The following is a 15,770-nucleotide window of genomic DNA, read 5'->3' as shown; positions in this document are numbered from 1 at the left end:
CTCTGTAGTTGCATTCAAGTCCTTCCATGTTGCAAACAAGGAAATTAGCATGAAAAACAGCTGCAGAGCTATACAGCTGAGCTTCAGAAGAAGCAATAAAGGTCCGTACAAACATGAGGTTGGCAAGTGGGGCCATTTCCAAGGACACAAAGAAACCTCTGCATGCGCAGAGGACAACAACATAGGAAAAATTCCAACCCCCCCCCCCAAAATTCACAAAAAAAATCAAAAGACAGATGGCAGCACACACAGACCAGCACTAACCAAACTGGGTCAGTGATGTCACCAGTGGGTTGCTACCAGTTTTATGAACCAGTCTGAACTGGGAGGAACCCACCTCTGTCCATCTGGCAGGATCAAAAAGGGCCTTCTCTGTGGTGGCTCCCTACTTTTGGAACATCATCCCCTTAGAGATAATATTGGCTTCAGTACTGATACTCTTTTATAAGGGCTGAATACACTGTTCTGCCAATGGTCCTGGGTATCCCAGAATGATATGGAGCCCATTAAGAGGTTTGTTTGATCGTTGTCACCAGGGTGAGTGGGAATTGTTTTTTTTATTGTTTGGGATTTTATTCTTGTAAGGTGCTCAGTCACTGATAATGATGAGTCTAAACCCAATAAAGTTAAAGGAGAACAGATTGGACAATCTTGATTTGTCCTTTTCATTATAAAACAAGTTCCTGGGGGGGAAATCAATTTATCATTACTTCAGGAAATTATGGCTGATCAGGTTATTCTGATACTAAAGGCAGAATATTGTAGAAACGTCTCATCTCCCACCCAGTATGAGACAAGCTACAATAATAATAAATTAAATAGCTAACAATTTGTTGCTTTTTTATGACACTCAAAATCAGTCTCATTAGGGAGCCAATTCGTTGCAGAAGTCGAAAGCCTACAATAAATCTTGTTTTTATTTTGGAGTATAAAGCAAAAGCACGATTTATTATATAGCATGTCCTATAAGTTCTATTAATCATAGTCAATCTCCTTGTGCCTATGTGTCTATGTGCTTGATTATCTGCTTACTTCTAAGAGTTACAGCAGAAGAAGAGCATTGATGCCTTTGAACTTTGGTGTTGGAGAAGACACTTGAGGATATGGTGGACTGCCACAAAAACAAATCGATGGATCATCAAACAAATCAACTTCCAGACTTCTGACTCTAGGCACAAATCCCCGTGCTCTCATCCCATGTTCTTTGGACACATACAGATAGTCCTCAACTTGCCACCACAATTGAGCCCAAAATTTCTGCTGCTAAGTGAGACGGGTGCTAAGTGAACTTTGCTCCACTTTATGACCTTTCTTCCAACAGTTGTTAAATGAATCACTGCAGCTGTTAAATTAGTAACACAGTTTTTAAGTGAGTTGAGCTTCTCCATTAACTTTGCTTGTCAGAAATTCACAAAGTAACCCAGTAACATTGCAATGGTCATAAATATGAGTCAGTTGACAAACGTCTACATTTTGATCACATGACCATAGGGATGTTAAAATGGTTGTAAGTGTGAAAAATGTCATAAGTCACTTCTTACAATTATGTTGTAGCTTTGAATGGGCACTAAGTGAACTGTGTAAATCGTTGTTAAATGTGTTGAGTACACATTCATAACCCATTAATGCATAGGAGGTATATAGGCTCACAAAATAAACTGAAAGCATTCCCACTTAAGGGGAATGCTTTCAGGGGGCTGTTGTAATGTGGATCTCCTTTACTTCAATCTTTTCAAGATTTTTATTTTGCACACACAAGACAAAAACAAACATGCAACAATTATTTGGGTTATTTACAATCTCATTCCCACCAGACATTATTATCTACATTTATACATTTCTTTGTTAATGTTATGATTGCACACGCCCTGTACTGTAAATAGAGTTATTACAAGTGTTTAACTACTGAGCAGTATCTCTATACTTTAACTTTGCTATCATTTCTTTCTTTTAACCAGTTACACAATGTATCCCATATTTTGTAGTAATCAGAATCTTCTTTCCCATGCAACTTCCTTGTTAGCATGTCCATTACTGCACAGTCCATAATTTTTAAAATTATTGTTCCTTCTTTGGGGGTCTCTTCATTTTTCCATTGTTGCGCATACACCAATCTCAATGCTGTCAAAATATGAATAATTAAGTATTAAATTTCTTTTTTGTAATCCTGTTACAAAATAGATACCTAACAGAAATAGCTCTGTTTTTTTCAATTTCATTTTTTATAATGTCTTTTAGCCATATATCTATCTTGTTCCAATACCATTTTGCTTCAGAACATATCCACCATAGATGATAAAATGTTCCATTTTATTTTTTGCACTTCCAGCATCTAGGTGATGTGTTCGGATACATCTTTTATAGTCACAACAGAGACAGATGCCAACAATAGAATATTTTCAACTAGTTTTCCTTGAATTCAGTGGATCTTATAATTTGCCAATTAGATATCCATATTTTTCCCATTTGTCCAAATCTATTGGATGTCCAGCATTTTTTGCCCAATTAATCATAGTTTAATCTCCTTCTCCTCTTCTGTTTTGTATCTGATTAAAAATTTGTTAGTTTTCTCTATTGATTTTTACTCCGTACCCATGAGTATCCTGTCTAGTCATTCCTTCATAATTGAAAGTGTTGATCTTTATTGTCTTTTTTGGAATGTATCATATATCTGGACATACGTCCACCAATCCAATATTTCTCCTAATTCTTTTTGGGATCTCAACTTCAATTGTTCATTCAGTAAGTCTTTATATTTTATTATTGTTTCAAATTGTATTAGGTTCGGATGATAAATTGAATTTATTGAAGAGATCCATTCTGGTATCATTTGGTAATGATGTTTTTTGATATCTAACCAAATTTGCAATAGTGAGTTTCTAAGTATGTGTTTTTTGAAGTATGAATGTGTCTTGTGGGGGTTTTTTTGTACCATATATAAGCATACCACCCAAGCAAAAGGATATGCCTTTTTAATGTTAAAATTCTTCTATTTTCTAATATGAGCCATTCTTTAATACCTGTTAGGACCGCCGCATAGTAGTATAGTGTCATCAAATTTTCTTTTTCAAAAGGCAATTGGACTTCATTTTTCTCTGAAGACATTTCGCTTCTCATCCAAGAAGCTTCAGAACTTCAGAATTGAAGAAGCTTCATAGATGAGAAGCAAAACATCTCCAAGGAAAAACAAAGACCAGTTGCCTATTGAAAAAGCACCTTTGAGATAAGCCTGATCCAGATGACTGAGAATCTCCATATACCTCCTCAAAGCTTTGCACAGCCCTACATTCATACAAATACATTCCCAACCCCATTTTGAATATCCACTGCATGGGAAGAAAGATTTCTAACAGTCAGCTCATATCCCTTTCCTATTTTAGCCCTTATATTCTGCAGGGAAAGGTTTGCATTATGTCTTTCTAGTTAAGTCTTATTTCTATATATTGGTATCCAAACAATATTGCCCAGAATAAACATGCTACCATGGCAATAGAAACACCTCCAATAATTTAATGTTACAGACAGGTCAATGTTTAGACATTAGATGGCAGTATTACATAGCATATTAAGCCTTGTGAAATGTAAGCTACAGTGATCATTTTACCCTAATTCAAGCTATTATATTTCCAGTTTTGGAGGCTGATTATGAAATTTCTCTCTGTGTAACTATGCATTCACAGCTCTTGGTTCTCTACACTACAATAGAGTTTATGTAAGAATATATAAATTGTGGTCTATAGATAACCAACCGGAAACTAGAAGCCAAATATAGTGTAGGCCATACAATAAAAGAAATTGAAGATTAAGTAATCTTTCCTATATTTTGATAAGGAAAAAAAAGCTAAATTGCTAGTGTTTTATCCTCATCTTATTTCATCTTGTGATATAGATAAGGTTTCAAATGTCATGAGGTTAAATAAGTACTTAGCTTGTTGACTGAGCATCTGGATTGCCAAAGATCAAAATCAAATTTCAGATAAACTTTAGGTGTGGCCCTTCTTAGGAAAGGAAATTAATTGAAAGAGAGTGGGAGAACAGGTTTTTTTCATTTATTTTATTTATTTATCATATTATAAAACCTCCCATTTCCATCACAAAGGGACTTTGGGCAGTGTACAAATATTGAGACATATTCACATTTTTCTTCTTTCCATCTGACTCCTTAATTTTGTAAAACACAAAACCAGTGATTGTGTAATAAAAAAAACACCTGCAAAGTTCAAATAAGTCACCAGTTTTCAGATATTCTGGGATTAGATCTTCAAGAAATTGTACCCTTATAGCTTATATTTAAGCCAGGCTATTTCATTTAAAAGTAATCAAAAACCTATAATTCAAAAGTAGTAAGTAACCTGATGTTAAAATGTTGATGAAAGTGTCAGCTCAGCCAGCAGACAAATGCATATTATAATTCAGCAATACACAGAGAGACAATAACCAACCTTCCTTCCTTCCTTCCTTCCTTCCTTCCTTCCCTCCCTCCCTCCCTCCCTCCATCCATCCATCCATCTTTCCTTTGAGATTGCTTAACAACCACAACTGGAAGTGCCAAGATAGTAGTCATTGAGTGAAGCAATCTTATGATATGTCACTTAATGACTGCTTTGAGCAACAACTTAGGTTCTGGTCCCATTTACACTCCTAATAATAATAAGAAGAGCAGGGTTGGAAGAGATCTTGGAGGTCTTCTAGTCCAACCCCCTGCTTAGGCAGGAAACCCTACACTACTTCAGACAAATGATTGTCCAACATCTTCTTAAAAACTTCTAGTGTTGGAGCATTCACAACTTCTGGAGGCAAGCTGTTCCACTGATTAATTGTTCTAACTATCAGGAAATTTCTCCTTAGTTCTACGTTACTTCTCTCCTTGTTTAGTTTCTACCCCCTCATGTGCTTTGGAGAATAGGTTAACTCCTTCTTTTTTGTGGCAACTCCTGAGATATTGGGACACTGTCTCCCCTGGTCCTTCTTTTCATATTATTATTATTATTATTATTATTATTATTATTAGTAGTAGTAGTAGTAGTAGTAGTATTATTATCATTATCATCATCATCATTATTATTATTATTATTATTATTATTATTATTATTATTTTATCACTTGTTAGACTTGTATGCCACCCCTCTCCGAAGATCATGCCCAGTTCTTGCAACCATTCTTCATATGTTTTAGCCTCCAGTCCCCTAATCTTTGTTGTTCTTCTATGAACCCTTTCAGAGTAGGGATGGGACCTCCTTGTTGTTGCCTAGTAAAGCTTATTTCTTTTTTTCTTCCATGGAAGTACCAGTTTTAAGACTGCTTTCTTTAAAAAGAAAAGAGTACAATATAGTCCTAACTATGTGGTTTTTCTCCCTCCACACACTCCACTTTTTAAAGATATATGTCATTTTGGGGGTTGAAGTGTGTGTGCCTTCAAACAGTATTGACTCCTGCAGACAGCCTGGACTAGTCTCTCCAGTTTTCTCAGAAAGATTTTGGAAGTGATCTGTCCTTGCCTCCTTCATAGGACTGAAAGAGAAAGCCTGGACCAAGGTCACTCAGGTAGCTTTGTAATGTTTAGTAGTGTGTTAATGTTTAGTAGGTATGTTATTACACTGTATGTAAACTCAGTCTTGGGGTCAAAGGTTTGAATATTCCCTTCCTTTCTTCTTTTCCTTCCTATCACCAGTTATATGACAATGTTATAAAACAATCCTGTTTTACTGCACAAATTCAACTGACTTCCAGCTTTTAGCTGTACATAATAAGGAAGCTGTTCAGGGGAGTAGGCGGAATTGACACCTTTCATATCCCCTTGTCAAGATGACAAGATGACACCTGAATTCTATTTTCCAACTGCTATGATGATGTGGGTGTGTGAATCCATGCCATTTCATTTATTCTTTCTCCTCAGTAGGTAATATCAAAATGGAGAATGGTTGAAGGTCAAACCTGAACTGCAGAGCTAGAGGAATCAGTGAATTAGCTAGCTGTAATGATCATAGGCAAGTGTGTTTAAACTAGATGTTGGGCCTGGAAAATACAGGTAGTCCTGAACTTACGATCACAACCGAGCCCAAGATTTATGTTAAGTGAGACAAGTGAATTTTGTCCCCATTTTACAGCCTTTCTTGCCACAGTTGTTATTAAGTTGGTTAACACATTTGTTAAGTAAATCTGGCTTCTGCATTGACTTTGCTTGTCAGGAAGTTGGAAAAGCAGATAAAAATGCCCTGGGAGACTGCAACCATCATAAATATGAGTCATTTGCCAAGCATCCGAATGTTGATCATATGACCATGTGATGTCATGTGGGACATCACATGGGGAAGCGGCAGCAGTCATAAGTGTGGAAAACAATCATAAATCACATTTTTTTCAATGCCGTTGTAACTTTGGTCCTTAAACAAACTTGTTTAAGTCGAGGACTACATGTCCTGCAGCTGAGTTATACGAAACCTGCCTAAACCTATTCTTTCTCATTTATCATCAAGTTACATTTGGAGGGAAGTCTTTCCAACCTTTCTCTGAGGACAGAGGTGGGTTCTAATTTACCTCACTGCTGGTTCATTTCCTTCTGTGCAACGTGGACACGTAGTGCTGAAAAATCCAGGGGGGGATAAAGCCGAAACCAATATGGCAACTACACGCACACTGCACTCGGCTTCTGTATATGCTCAAAAGAAAAAAAATTAATGGAAAAAAATCCACGGAACAGCATCAATTGAATCAAATTGGTGACATCAACATGACATCATCAGCGGGTTGCTACAGGTTCGCATGAACCAGTTCAAGCCAGGAGGAACCCACCCAATCTGAGGAATTAAACATTATTTCTGTCGTGTCCACCATTTCTATCATCTCATATTTGCTCACAACAATCATGTGAAATAGGTTAATGCTGAAGAAACAAAATGACCTTTACTTAGGTCAACCAAGTGTTCTTTTGCATTTAATGATGGGATTTTTGAATTGCAGGTTTCACCTGACAGGCTTCGAGTCAACGTATAACACAGCACTTAAGCAGTTGAGATTCAGGGTTTCTGTAGCTTCTCTTTCTTCCTCTGCAGGAAAGTTTGGGGTAGAATATAGAATATTCTTTATTGGCCAATAGTGATTTGGATGCACAAAAAAATTGTTTCTGGTTCATAAGCGCTCAGTATACAGACAAACAACAAAGTGATAAGTCATAGTTTTCAAAACTTCTATGATTGGAATCTGTAACAGTCTAGAATAGAGATGGGGATAGTTTGGACTCCAATTTGGGTCAGGCATTGTGACCAGAGATTTACCTTTCCAAGCTTGCTTAGTATAGACTATCTAAAGTTGGAAGTTTAGATAGTCCAAACAAACAAAGCTCTGCTGTAAACCTTTATTTTAACAATTCAAACCATCAAGGGGACAAGTAGGCTTGAGCTCCAACACCAGGTTTTCTACCTGATTCTAAGTTTAATGGTGAAAAAAAGTAAGGTTCTACATTTAGGCAAGAAAAACAAAAAAACAGTATATAGCAGTAATGGCGAACCTATGGCATGGGTGCCACAGGTGGCACGCGGAGCCTTATCTGCTGGCACATGAGCCATTGCCCTAGCTCAGCTCCAATGTGCATGTGTGTGCTAGCCAGCTGATTTTTGGCTCGCACAGAGGCTCCAGGAGGGCATTTTTGGCTTCCAGAGAGCCTTCGGGAGGTGAGAGAAGCTGTTTTTGCCCTCCCCAAGCATTGAATTATGGGTGTGGACACTCACACATGTGTGATATGCTCTTTTGCCACCCGAGGAAAAAAAGGTTCGCCATCACTGGTATATAGTATATGTGATACCTTGTTCAACAATAGTAACTGTGAGAGGGATCTTAGAGTCCTAGTGGACAACCATTTAAATATGAGCCAGCAGTGTGCAGCAGCTGCCAAAAAAGCCAACACAGTTCTAGGCTGCATTAAAAGAGGGATAGAATCAAGACCACATATCTTAAAGAGTTAATACCATTTTATGATGCCTTGGTAAGGCCACACTTGTAATACTGCATTCAGTTTTGGTCACCACGATGTACAAAAGATGTTGAGACTCTAGAAAGAGTGCGAAGAGCAACAAACATGATTAAGGGACTGGAGGCTAAAACATATGAAGAACGGTTGCCGGAACTGGGCATGGCTTGTTAAATGAAATGAAGGACCAGGGGAAATATGATAGCAGTGTTCCACTATCTCAAAGATTGCCGCAAAGAAGAGTGAGTCAAACTATTCTCCAAATAGTTCCGAGGGTAGAACAAGGAGCAATGAGTGGAAACTAAACAAGGAGAGCAGCAGCTTAGCACTTGGGAGAAATTTCCTGTTAGAACAATTAATCGGTGGATCAGCTTGCCTCCAGAAGTTGTGAATGCTCCAACACTGGAAGTTTTTAAGATGTTGGATAACCATTTGTCCGAAGCAGTGTAGGATTTCCTGCCTAAGCAGGGGGTTGGACTAGAAGGCCTCCAAGGTCCCTTCCAACTCTTCTCTTCTCTTTCTTCTCGTTCTTCTCTTCTCTCCTATTCCATTCCATTCCATTCTAATTCTATTCTATTCTACCCCTCCGTGGAAACATGTAGCTTCCCTAGGGCGCTTCTATCTACCTCTCCTTTCTTGCCAACGGGAAAGCCTCGATCTTCAAGTTCGTGCTTTTTTTTGGGGGGGGGGCACTTGTCCCAAACGCCTTTCAATCAGCCGCTTGCCATCTCGACTCCCACCGACCTCTACCGACAGGGTCGCACAGCAAGGGTTAATGGGAGTCGATGCCTAGATCCAAGGTGAAATAAGAGGGAGAGAAGGGCAGGCAGGCTTCCAACCCAGGCAGAAAGACCCGCGTGGCTTTGGAAGAAAAGGAGAGCGAAAGCTCAGCCCGTTATTTGAGAAAGAAAGAAATTAAATGCTCGACACGGGCGGGGTCTCCTCCTGATGTAACAGGAAGCGGGGATGTTTCCCCTTCGGCTTGCCGATAAGTTACAACCTCACAAGGCGCCTGAGCGCTCCTGGCGGCAGAAGCCGGCCGTCGTCCGCTTTGAAGACCTCTGCCGATTGGATTGTAACCCAGATCCGTAAAGAGCAACTTAGCGGGATCGCGACTGACTCTTCTTATTTTAACCGTTTCGACTCCTTTTGAGGTTTCCCCCCCCCCTAATATATAAAATACCTCATTTTTGGGGGTGGCGGGAACTTTTGCTAGCCAAAACCGGGAAAAGCCAAACTTATTTGATTCTTGATTATTAAGTCCGGAAAGGAAGGCACAAGCTTTTGGTGAGTAAAAAGAAAAAGGGGGTGGGTGGGTGGGGGGGGAAAGATGGTGTGAAACATTATAGGAGAGGCGGAAAGAGAGAAACGCAAAGCTTCTACAGTTGCTTCGGGGAATAAGATTCGCAAGAAGCGGGAGGAGGGAATTTCCCATCCAATTCGCTTTAGAAGAAAGAGGCGGATGGAAGAGGCGGAGGAAGGAGCGCCCCTTTTTCCCGGCGCCGCTGAATAAATGAATCGCCTCGCCAATATAAGCGAGCGCTCTCCGGTGCGGCTTAAGAAGCCCGGATCCAAAAGTAAACTAAACGGGTGGGTTAGGCGTTTCTTTGATCAACGCGTGCTCGTGCTTCGTTCGGCTGTCCCAGAAATCGTGAGAAAGGGGGCGAATCTGGAAACCTAGCGAATTTGGAAACGTGCGGGCGCGTGTGTGTGAGGAAGAAACGATCTTCTGAATCGAATCCTGGACCAAGTTCTGTAAGCATCTCTTTCTAAAATACACACACACACAAACACACAGGCACGCACACGCGAGAACACGCGAACGGGAGAATTGAGCGAGGACGAGTCTTTTGTAGCGACCTCCTAGTCATCCAACTCCACTTTCAGTGGATGCATTTCGGCATGGAGAGTTTGAGCAGCGCGGCTGGCCCATTTGCCCCTTTGGTCCCAAAGGGAGATGGAAAGTTTGTGTGTGTTGTGACACAGAGAACAAAATGTTACGTTAACAGCTTCATCTGACGTGGGACATATCAGAAGTAAATGACTTGGTGTTTGGGGGGCAAAGTTTTGGGGGCACTTTTGGCTATTTGCAGTGAAGGTAATACCATTCTATCTATGGCTGTTGCATTTTATCCTTGCGTAGAATCAGGCAATGCTCTTTATGTTTTAAACAGGAACCTGCAGGTTGATTTGGTTTTGCCAGAGGTGCGTTAGTAATGCTTTGAAGTGAAACTGTCCATTGATTTCAGACGAATATGACCAATAGCTAATTTTAGATTTATGTCTATGGCGATTCTCAGATTTTCAATCATCCTGGTCAGGGTCATCTAAAGGGTGCTTTTCCAAAGGCAACTAGATTTACTGCTTTGTTTGTTTGGTTTTATTTCCTTGAAAGCTTTCCAAGAAACTTCTTCACTTTTGATTGAATGGTTGGGAATGGAAGGATTTCTATCCCTTAGTGATCATCTGAAGTGGTGTAGGGTCTCCTGCCTAAGGATGAGGTTTGACCTCCAAAGTCCCCTGTTATTCTCTTCTCTTCTCTTCTCTTCTCTTCTCTTCTCTTCTCTTCTCTCCTCTCCTCTCCTCTCCTCTCCTCTCCTATTCTATTCATCTGGTCATTAGTTCTGTGATGGTTGAGGCCACTTGGAGGTTTAGATGTGTATAAACTATTACGTATTTAAGCTTTGTAGTTTAATCCTAATGTCTTTATATGTATTGCAAATTTCACATTGAATCTGCTTTTGATTAAATATGATTAATATTGTTAAGTCGGTGTAAGGTGGTTTCCTTAAGCTTTCTCTGAGTTGGAGGCTGATAAATGGTGTCGCTTTTCTCTTGTATCTTTTGTTTTAAAACTTGGCAGTTATGAAAATATGAATGGGTATGACATAATAGGTTGACTCAGAAAAATCTTGACTGTCTATCCGTCCATCCATCCATCCATCCATCCAATATTCCTTTTGAATGTTTGATTTTTAGTATATAAAAAAGAAAGTGCAAAAGTGATGAACTGTCCATAGTGAACATGCCAAAATATGAATATTGGTTGCTGAAAGAAAATGCATATAAATTTGAATGTAGTTCCTGATTTCTGTGGCTGTGGGATGTAACTCAAGAAAACACTTTTATTTTGTCTTTTGAAAACATATTTTTAATTCCATCCCATTCCATTCCATTCTATCCCATCCCAACCTTCCTCAACAGAAGAAGACAAGCTTTTTGATGTTTGACCACAACAAAAGCCCATCTTACACAACATCCTGTTTCCCACAATAAATAACCTTTCATGAGAGCAATTCTTGCATGCCACAGGAAGGTCTCAAAGATGCTTTTTAGCAACTCATGGAAAAGACTGCATGTAAGAAAGCCAAAGAACAGAAAGTTTTTAAAAAATAGTTCAAATGAGAGTTGTAGTCACTTGTTCAAAAGTGGAGGGCATCTTCAGCAGATAATTAAAAAACAAAAAGGTCCATCGACCAGAATAAGGAACTCAACAATATTAGTTGAAATTTCTCATTTTAGTCAGTTTGTTTCATTTGGAAGAATTTTCAGTAAGAACAGTTTAGAAGATAGGCTAAAAAACCAAGCTTTTTCTGATTAAGTCTATAAAAATAAATTAGTAGATCTATTGCCGATCATATTTTATAGAACTGGAGCATATGAATGGACTTTTGGCCTGAATTGGAAAGGACTTGTTAAATTTAAGAATTTTAAAACCATTCTTTGGAAGGACATAAAATACTCAATTTGTATTTGATTCTTTCAGTTCCTCAGCCATTTGAGGAAAATTATTGTTCCTTTAATTTGTATAGAGAAGGATTGGAAGGGTTTTGGTTGTTGTTCTGTAACTCTTAAATTTATGTCATAATTTATAGTTGATGCATAATTATTGTTATTCACCATTCCATGTGGATTTCAGCAATTGTCAGTAAAATGTACCATCAGTTTTGTAAGAGGTATGCACAGTATAATTTACTGACATCTTAAATGCAAATCATTCCTGTTCATCTAGACATAGCTATAAATATGAGCATGAAATGTGGGAGAGAGGTAAATTACCTTGTCTGTCATAAACAATGATAACTATCCAGATACCTGAACCTGGTCACTGTATGAAAATTTATACGCTATTTGTATTTAAAAACATAAATTTGTAGTGTGTACTTTGTAAATGTATGGTCTTACTTTAATTGGTTAAATTATCAACCTGGAAAAAATAGGGTTGTTGTAAGGTAACATTTAAAGACTTACCACAAAACAAACAACAGCTTGGAGCTGACAGCCCTTGAGTTCTAAATTAAATATTGCTTGACATTTATACCATATTGCAGTCTCTAGACTTTTGACATGCATTGTCTAGATGCAGTCTTTCCAGCTAGCTGGTAAATTTAATCCATATTGCACTGTGGATGGATAAGACTCAGAGTTAGTAGTGAAATTCTGAAAGAAGTTCGTCTCAGGCATGGTACGGTACCACTTGCACTGCTCTTATATTTGAAGTTCTTGCTTGGCTCTCAATCATTTATTGATGTTTATTTTAGATGTGGAAATAATGTAATATGCAGTTGTTTACATTACATACATTGAAAAAAGATTCTGGATTCCTCCATATCTTATCCTAGTTTAGAAGTGGGAAAACCACACCTTTATGGCACAACAGTATATATGGTTTTGTTTCCATATTCATTCTGAACTTCTGAAGGTTCTTCCTTCATATAAATTTCTGGTTGTACTATTCTTTTTTGACTATATAAGCTGAAACATACATGTACGTTATTTTGTCTTTGTAAATGAGGGGGGGAGGGATGTGAATGTAATTGTGGAATAAGTTTTGGGAATGATTGACAAAATAATAATAATATTATTATTATTATTATTATTATTATTATTATTATTATTATTATTATTATTATTATTTATTAGATTTGTATGCCGCCCCTCTCTGTAGACTCACAAGAATGATAGCCATCAGCACTCTTCCTTCATAAAGGAGTCTTCGGAGAGGGGCAGCATACAAGCCTAATAAATAATAATAATAATAATTATTATTATTATTATTATTATTATTATTATTATTATTATTATTGATGATGATGATGATGATTATGATGGTGATGCTCTTGATAGTTCTAACACAAGTTGCCAAATTGTGTATTGATTTTAATATAAGATAAGCAACCTTATTGGAATTATTATAAAAGGAGAGAGAGAGATGTATGTAAGTGAAAATATTTTCACCTGTGAACTAATTCTTCCTGTCTATGTCTGGCTTTCATTGGGATATTTCATATAAGGATTCAGATATACATGCCTGTCTTTTATGCATTCAGTAAATCTTTTTCCTTGATTGGATGTGCTGAAAGGGAAATCAGAAAAGCTTGGGATGTTGTTTCTGTATGTTTTTCTAAAGAAAAGTGGCAGTTTAATTATACAATGCTCAAGTAATTTTATGTGGGCATATGTGATAGCACATTTACTACATTATATTTTTCTTTCACTACATGCATACATCTAAAGCTAAATATTTTTCTCTGTAATATAAAACTCACAGATCTAACTCAAACTACTGAAGTTTAAAAATAAAAATGAATTACTGTATCATGATTTTGTAAAATTCAGAACACAACAAATTTCATTTTAAACAAACATATACATTAAATAACTGCAGACACTGTGAATGAAAGGATGGGAATGTATCTAATAGGAGTAATGCTGTGTATGCTACTGTTATTACTAGCATTGTGAAACAAAGTTTTGAAAATAACACAATTTTTGACCTGCCATCCCCAAATTGTTTTCTTTGGGAATGTCATCCCAGAATTGTTTTCTTTGGAGCCATCAGATTATTATTAATAGAAGCATAATGGATTAAATCATTTGTTTATTGAAGCTTTGAGAGAGGAAGAAGTTAAGCAAATAGTTAACGTTATGTTTAGTCTGTTGTATAATAAGGAGCTAGACCATACAGAAGGTTAAGATGAAGTATATATAGATAATGCCTGCTAAATTCCTTTGCTTTATGCAACAGAAAGTTGCATAAATCCTTCCTTGGGGACCTTTTACAATATATACACATAGAGTATGTTACATAACCATGCATGCGTATGCATGCACATCCATTAGTTCTCAACATGCAAACTAAACTTCCCTTCATATTTAAGTTTTTATTTCCATATATTTTTCATAGAATGATAATGGAGTGGATTCAGATAGTATCCGTTGAATATTTATTGAAGTTAATACAAGAAAATGTTTGGGATTTCCCCCTGTTTGATTTCAGTTCAACAATTGGAATCTCTGTTCAGTTAACTAAATATAACTTTTTTTTAAGTTCCAAAGAAAACTTCTCTAATGAGTAGAGAACATTGCTGAGCTAACAGCTTTTTGCTTACTTTGTGAATCTAAGGATGAAAATTCACATCTATTATTCTTTTTATCCCATAGACTCCAGCAGGTGTCACTCTGGAGACTGCATTTTTGCAATTTAAATAGTTTGAAGACAAAATTTATTGGAAAAAAAATACAATCTACTATATAACTGACTCTTTTAGAAACATTTCTATTGCTAGCTTTCCCCTCTTTCTCTGTTCCCTTTTGGCTTTATCAACTATGGTTTCTGGAATAGTTTCTCATAGACAGCAATTATATTGGCTATGGCTTAAATTAAAATAAATTAGGCACAATTGCAGTTTGTATTCATCTACCTAAATTGGGTTGGCATCCAAATTGGGTACATTGGCTTCATTGCATGTGGACTGAATTGGATAAACTGAATAATGGAGTAAGGCTGATTGAAATGTTTGTTTGCCTTATAGAACAATGCTGCAATAGAATGTTCCTTTGTAAGAATGATATTGCTGACATACATCAGCTACTGAGGAATGTTCAGATGTTCAGAAGAATATCAATTGTCAGTAGGAAGTAAAGGCCTTGCCAATAAATATATAAATAGTTGTGCATTATGGGCATTATAAAAAGATTTGCAGGAAGTCTGATAATGTATGTAAGGTTTTTTTTAAAAAAAATATTTCCAAAGTTAAAATAAAAAATAGGGGGGGGGGGACAACAAACACGACCAATAAAAACAAAAAAACCCCCAATGTGTACAAAATACTAACCAATGACAAATCTAATTGTTGACACTAATATTAAATATGAAATGTACAACCTGGTTGAATAATATATCAGAAATATCTGGTACGTTTTCTTTTCCTTATGTAACAGATCTACAAAGTAATTTTAAAATTTCCCATTCATATTTAATAAAAATACCGTGTTACGTAGAAAGGTGTCATTGATGTGGAAATCTATTAATCAGTCAAATTGACCCACCATCTGTTTACTGTATTAAAAAAGTAGTCAACAGGTAACCCCCAAAATAAGACCGAAACAGGTAACTAAACTCATCTTCAAAAGACCTCTGTTAACCATCTGTTACTGCATTTAACATGCAGAAAGTCCACAATGAATATCCAATCTCTTATGTATCTAATCCATTATCTGAAATCAGTGTGGTTAATTTTCCCATTGCTGCCAGTTTAGTCAATTTTAAAGTCCACTTATTGTCAGCGTCCCTTTTTGCTGAAGAGACGGAATAACGACTCGGACACCAGAGCTGGATTTAAACTTGGGTCATTTTTATTATAATAAATTTGCATAATTTATTAATTAAATTAGCATAAATTAGCATAATTTGCATAATCAACATACTTAACTATGACCCGGAACCAAATGGACCTGCAGGGTCAAACAAACACTTCCGGGGCGGAAATGACGTAAAAGGTCAACATTCCTGGGCAACTAT

At 37.1% G+C, this 15,770-nt stretch overlaps 1 protein-coding gene across 2 annotated transcripts in view; it reads left to right on the top strand.

The window, feature by feature from the left end:
- Positions 1 to 8,982: 8,982 nt before the first annotated feature.
- Positions 8,983 to 15,770, top strand: part of LOC139156372 (calcitonin gene-related peptide type 1 receptor-like) — a 103,850-nt gene continuing 97,062 nt past the window's right edge. The window contains exon 1 of one of the 2 annotated variants that reach the window (XM_070731905.1): positions 8,983 to 9,253. The gene's annotated coding sequence lies outside the window, so the exon portion shown is untranslated. Of the gene's footprint in view, positions 9,254 to 9,456; positions 9,722 to 15,770 lie in introns of those variants that run through there. The other variant, XM_070731906.1, reaches the window with a different exon arrangement.

Source organism: Erythrolamprus reginae, chromosome 1 (genome assembly GCF_031021105.1).
Source record: "Erythrolamprus reginae isolate rEryReg1 chromosome 1, rEryReg1.hap1, whole genome shotgun sequence".
Lineage (NCBI taxonomy): Eukaryota > Metazoa > Chordata > Lepidosauria > Squamata > Dipsadidae > Erythrolamprus > Erythrolamprus reginae.
This window is presented reverse-complemented; position numbering and strand designations above follow the sequence as displayed.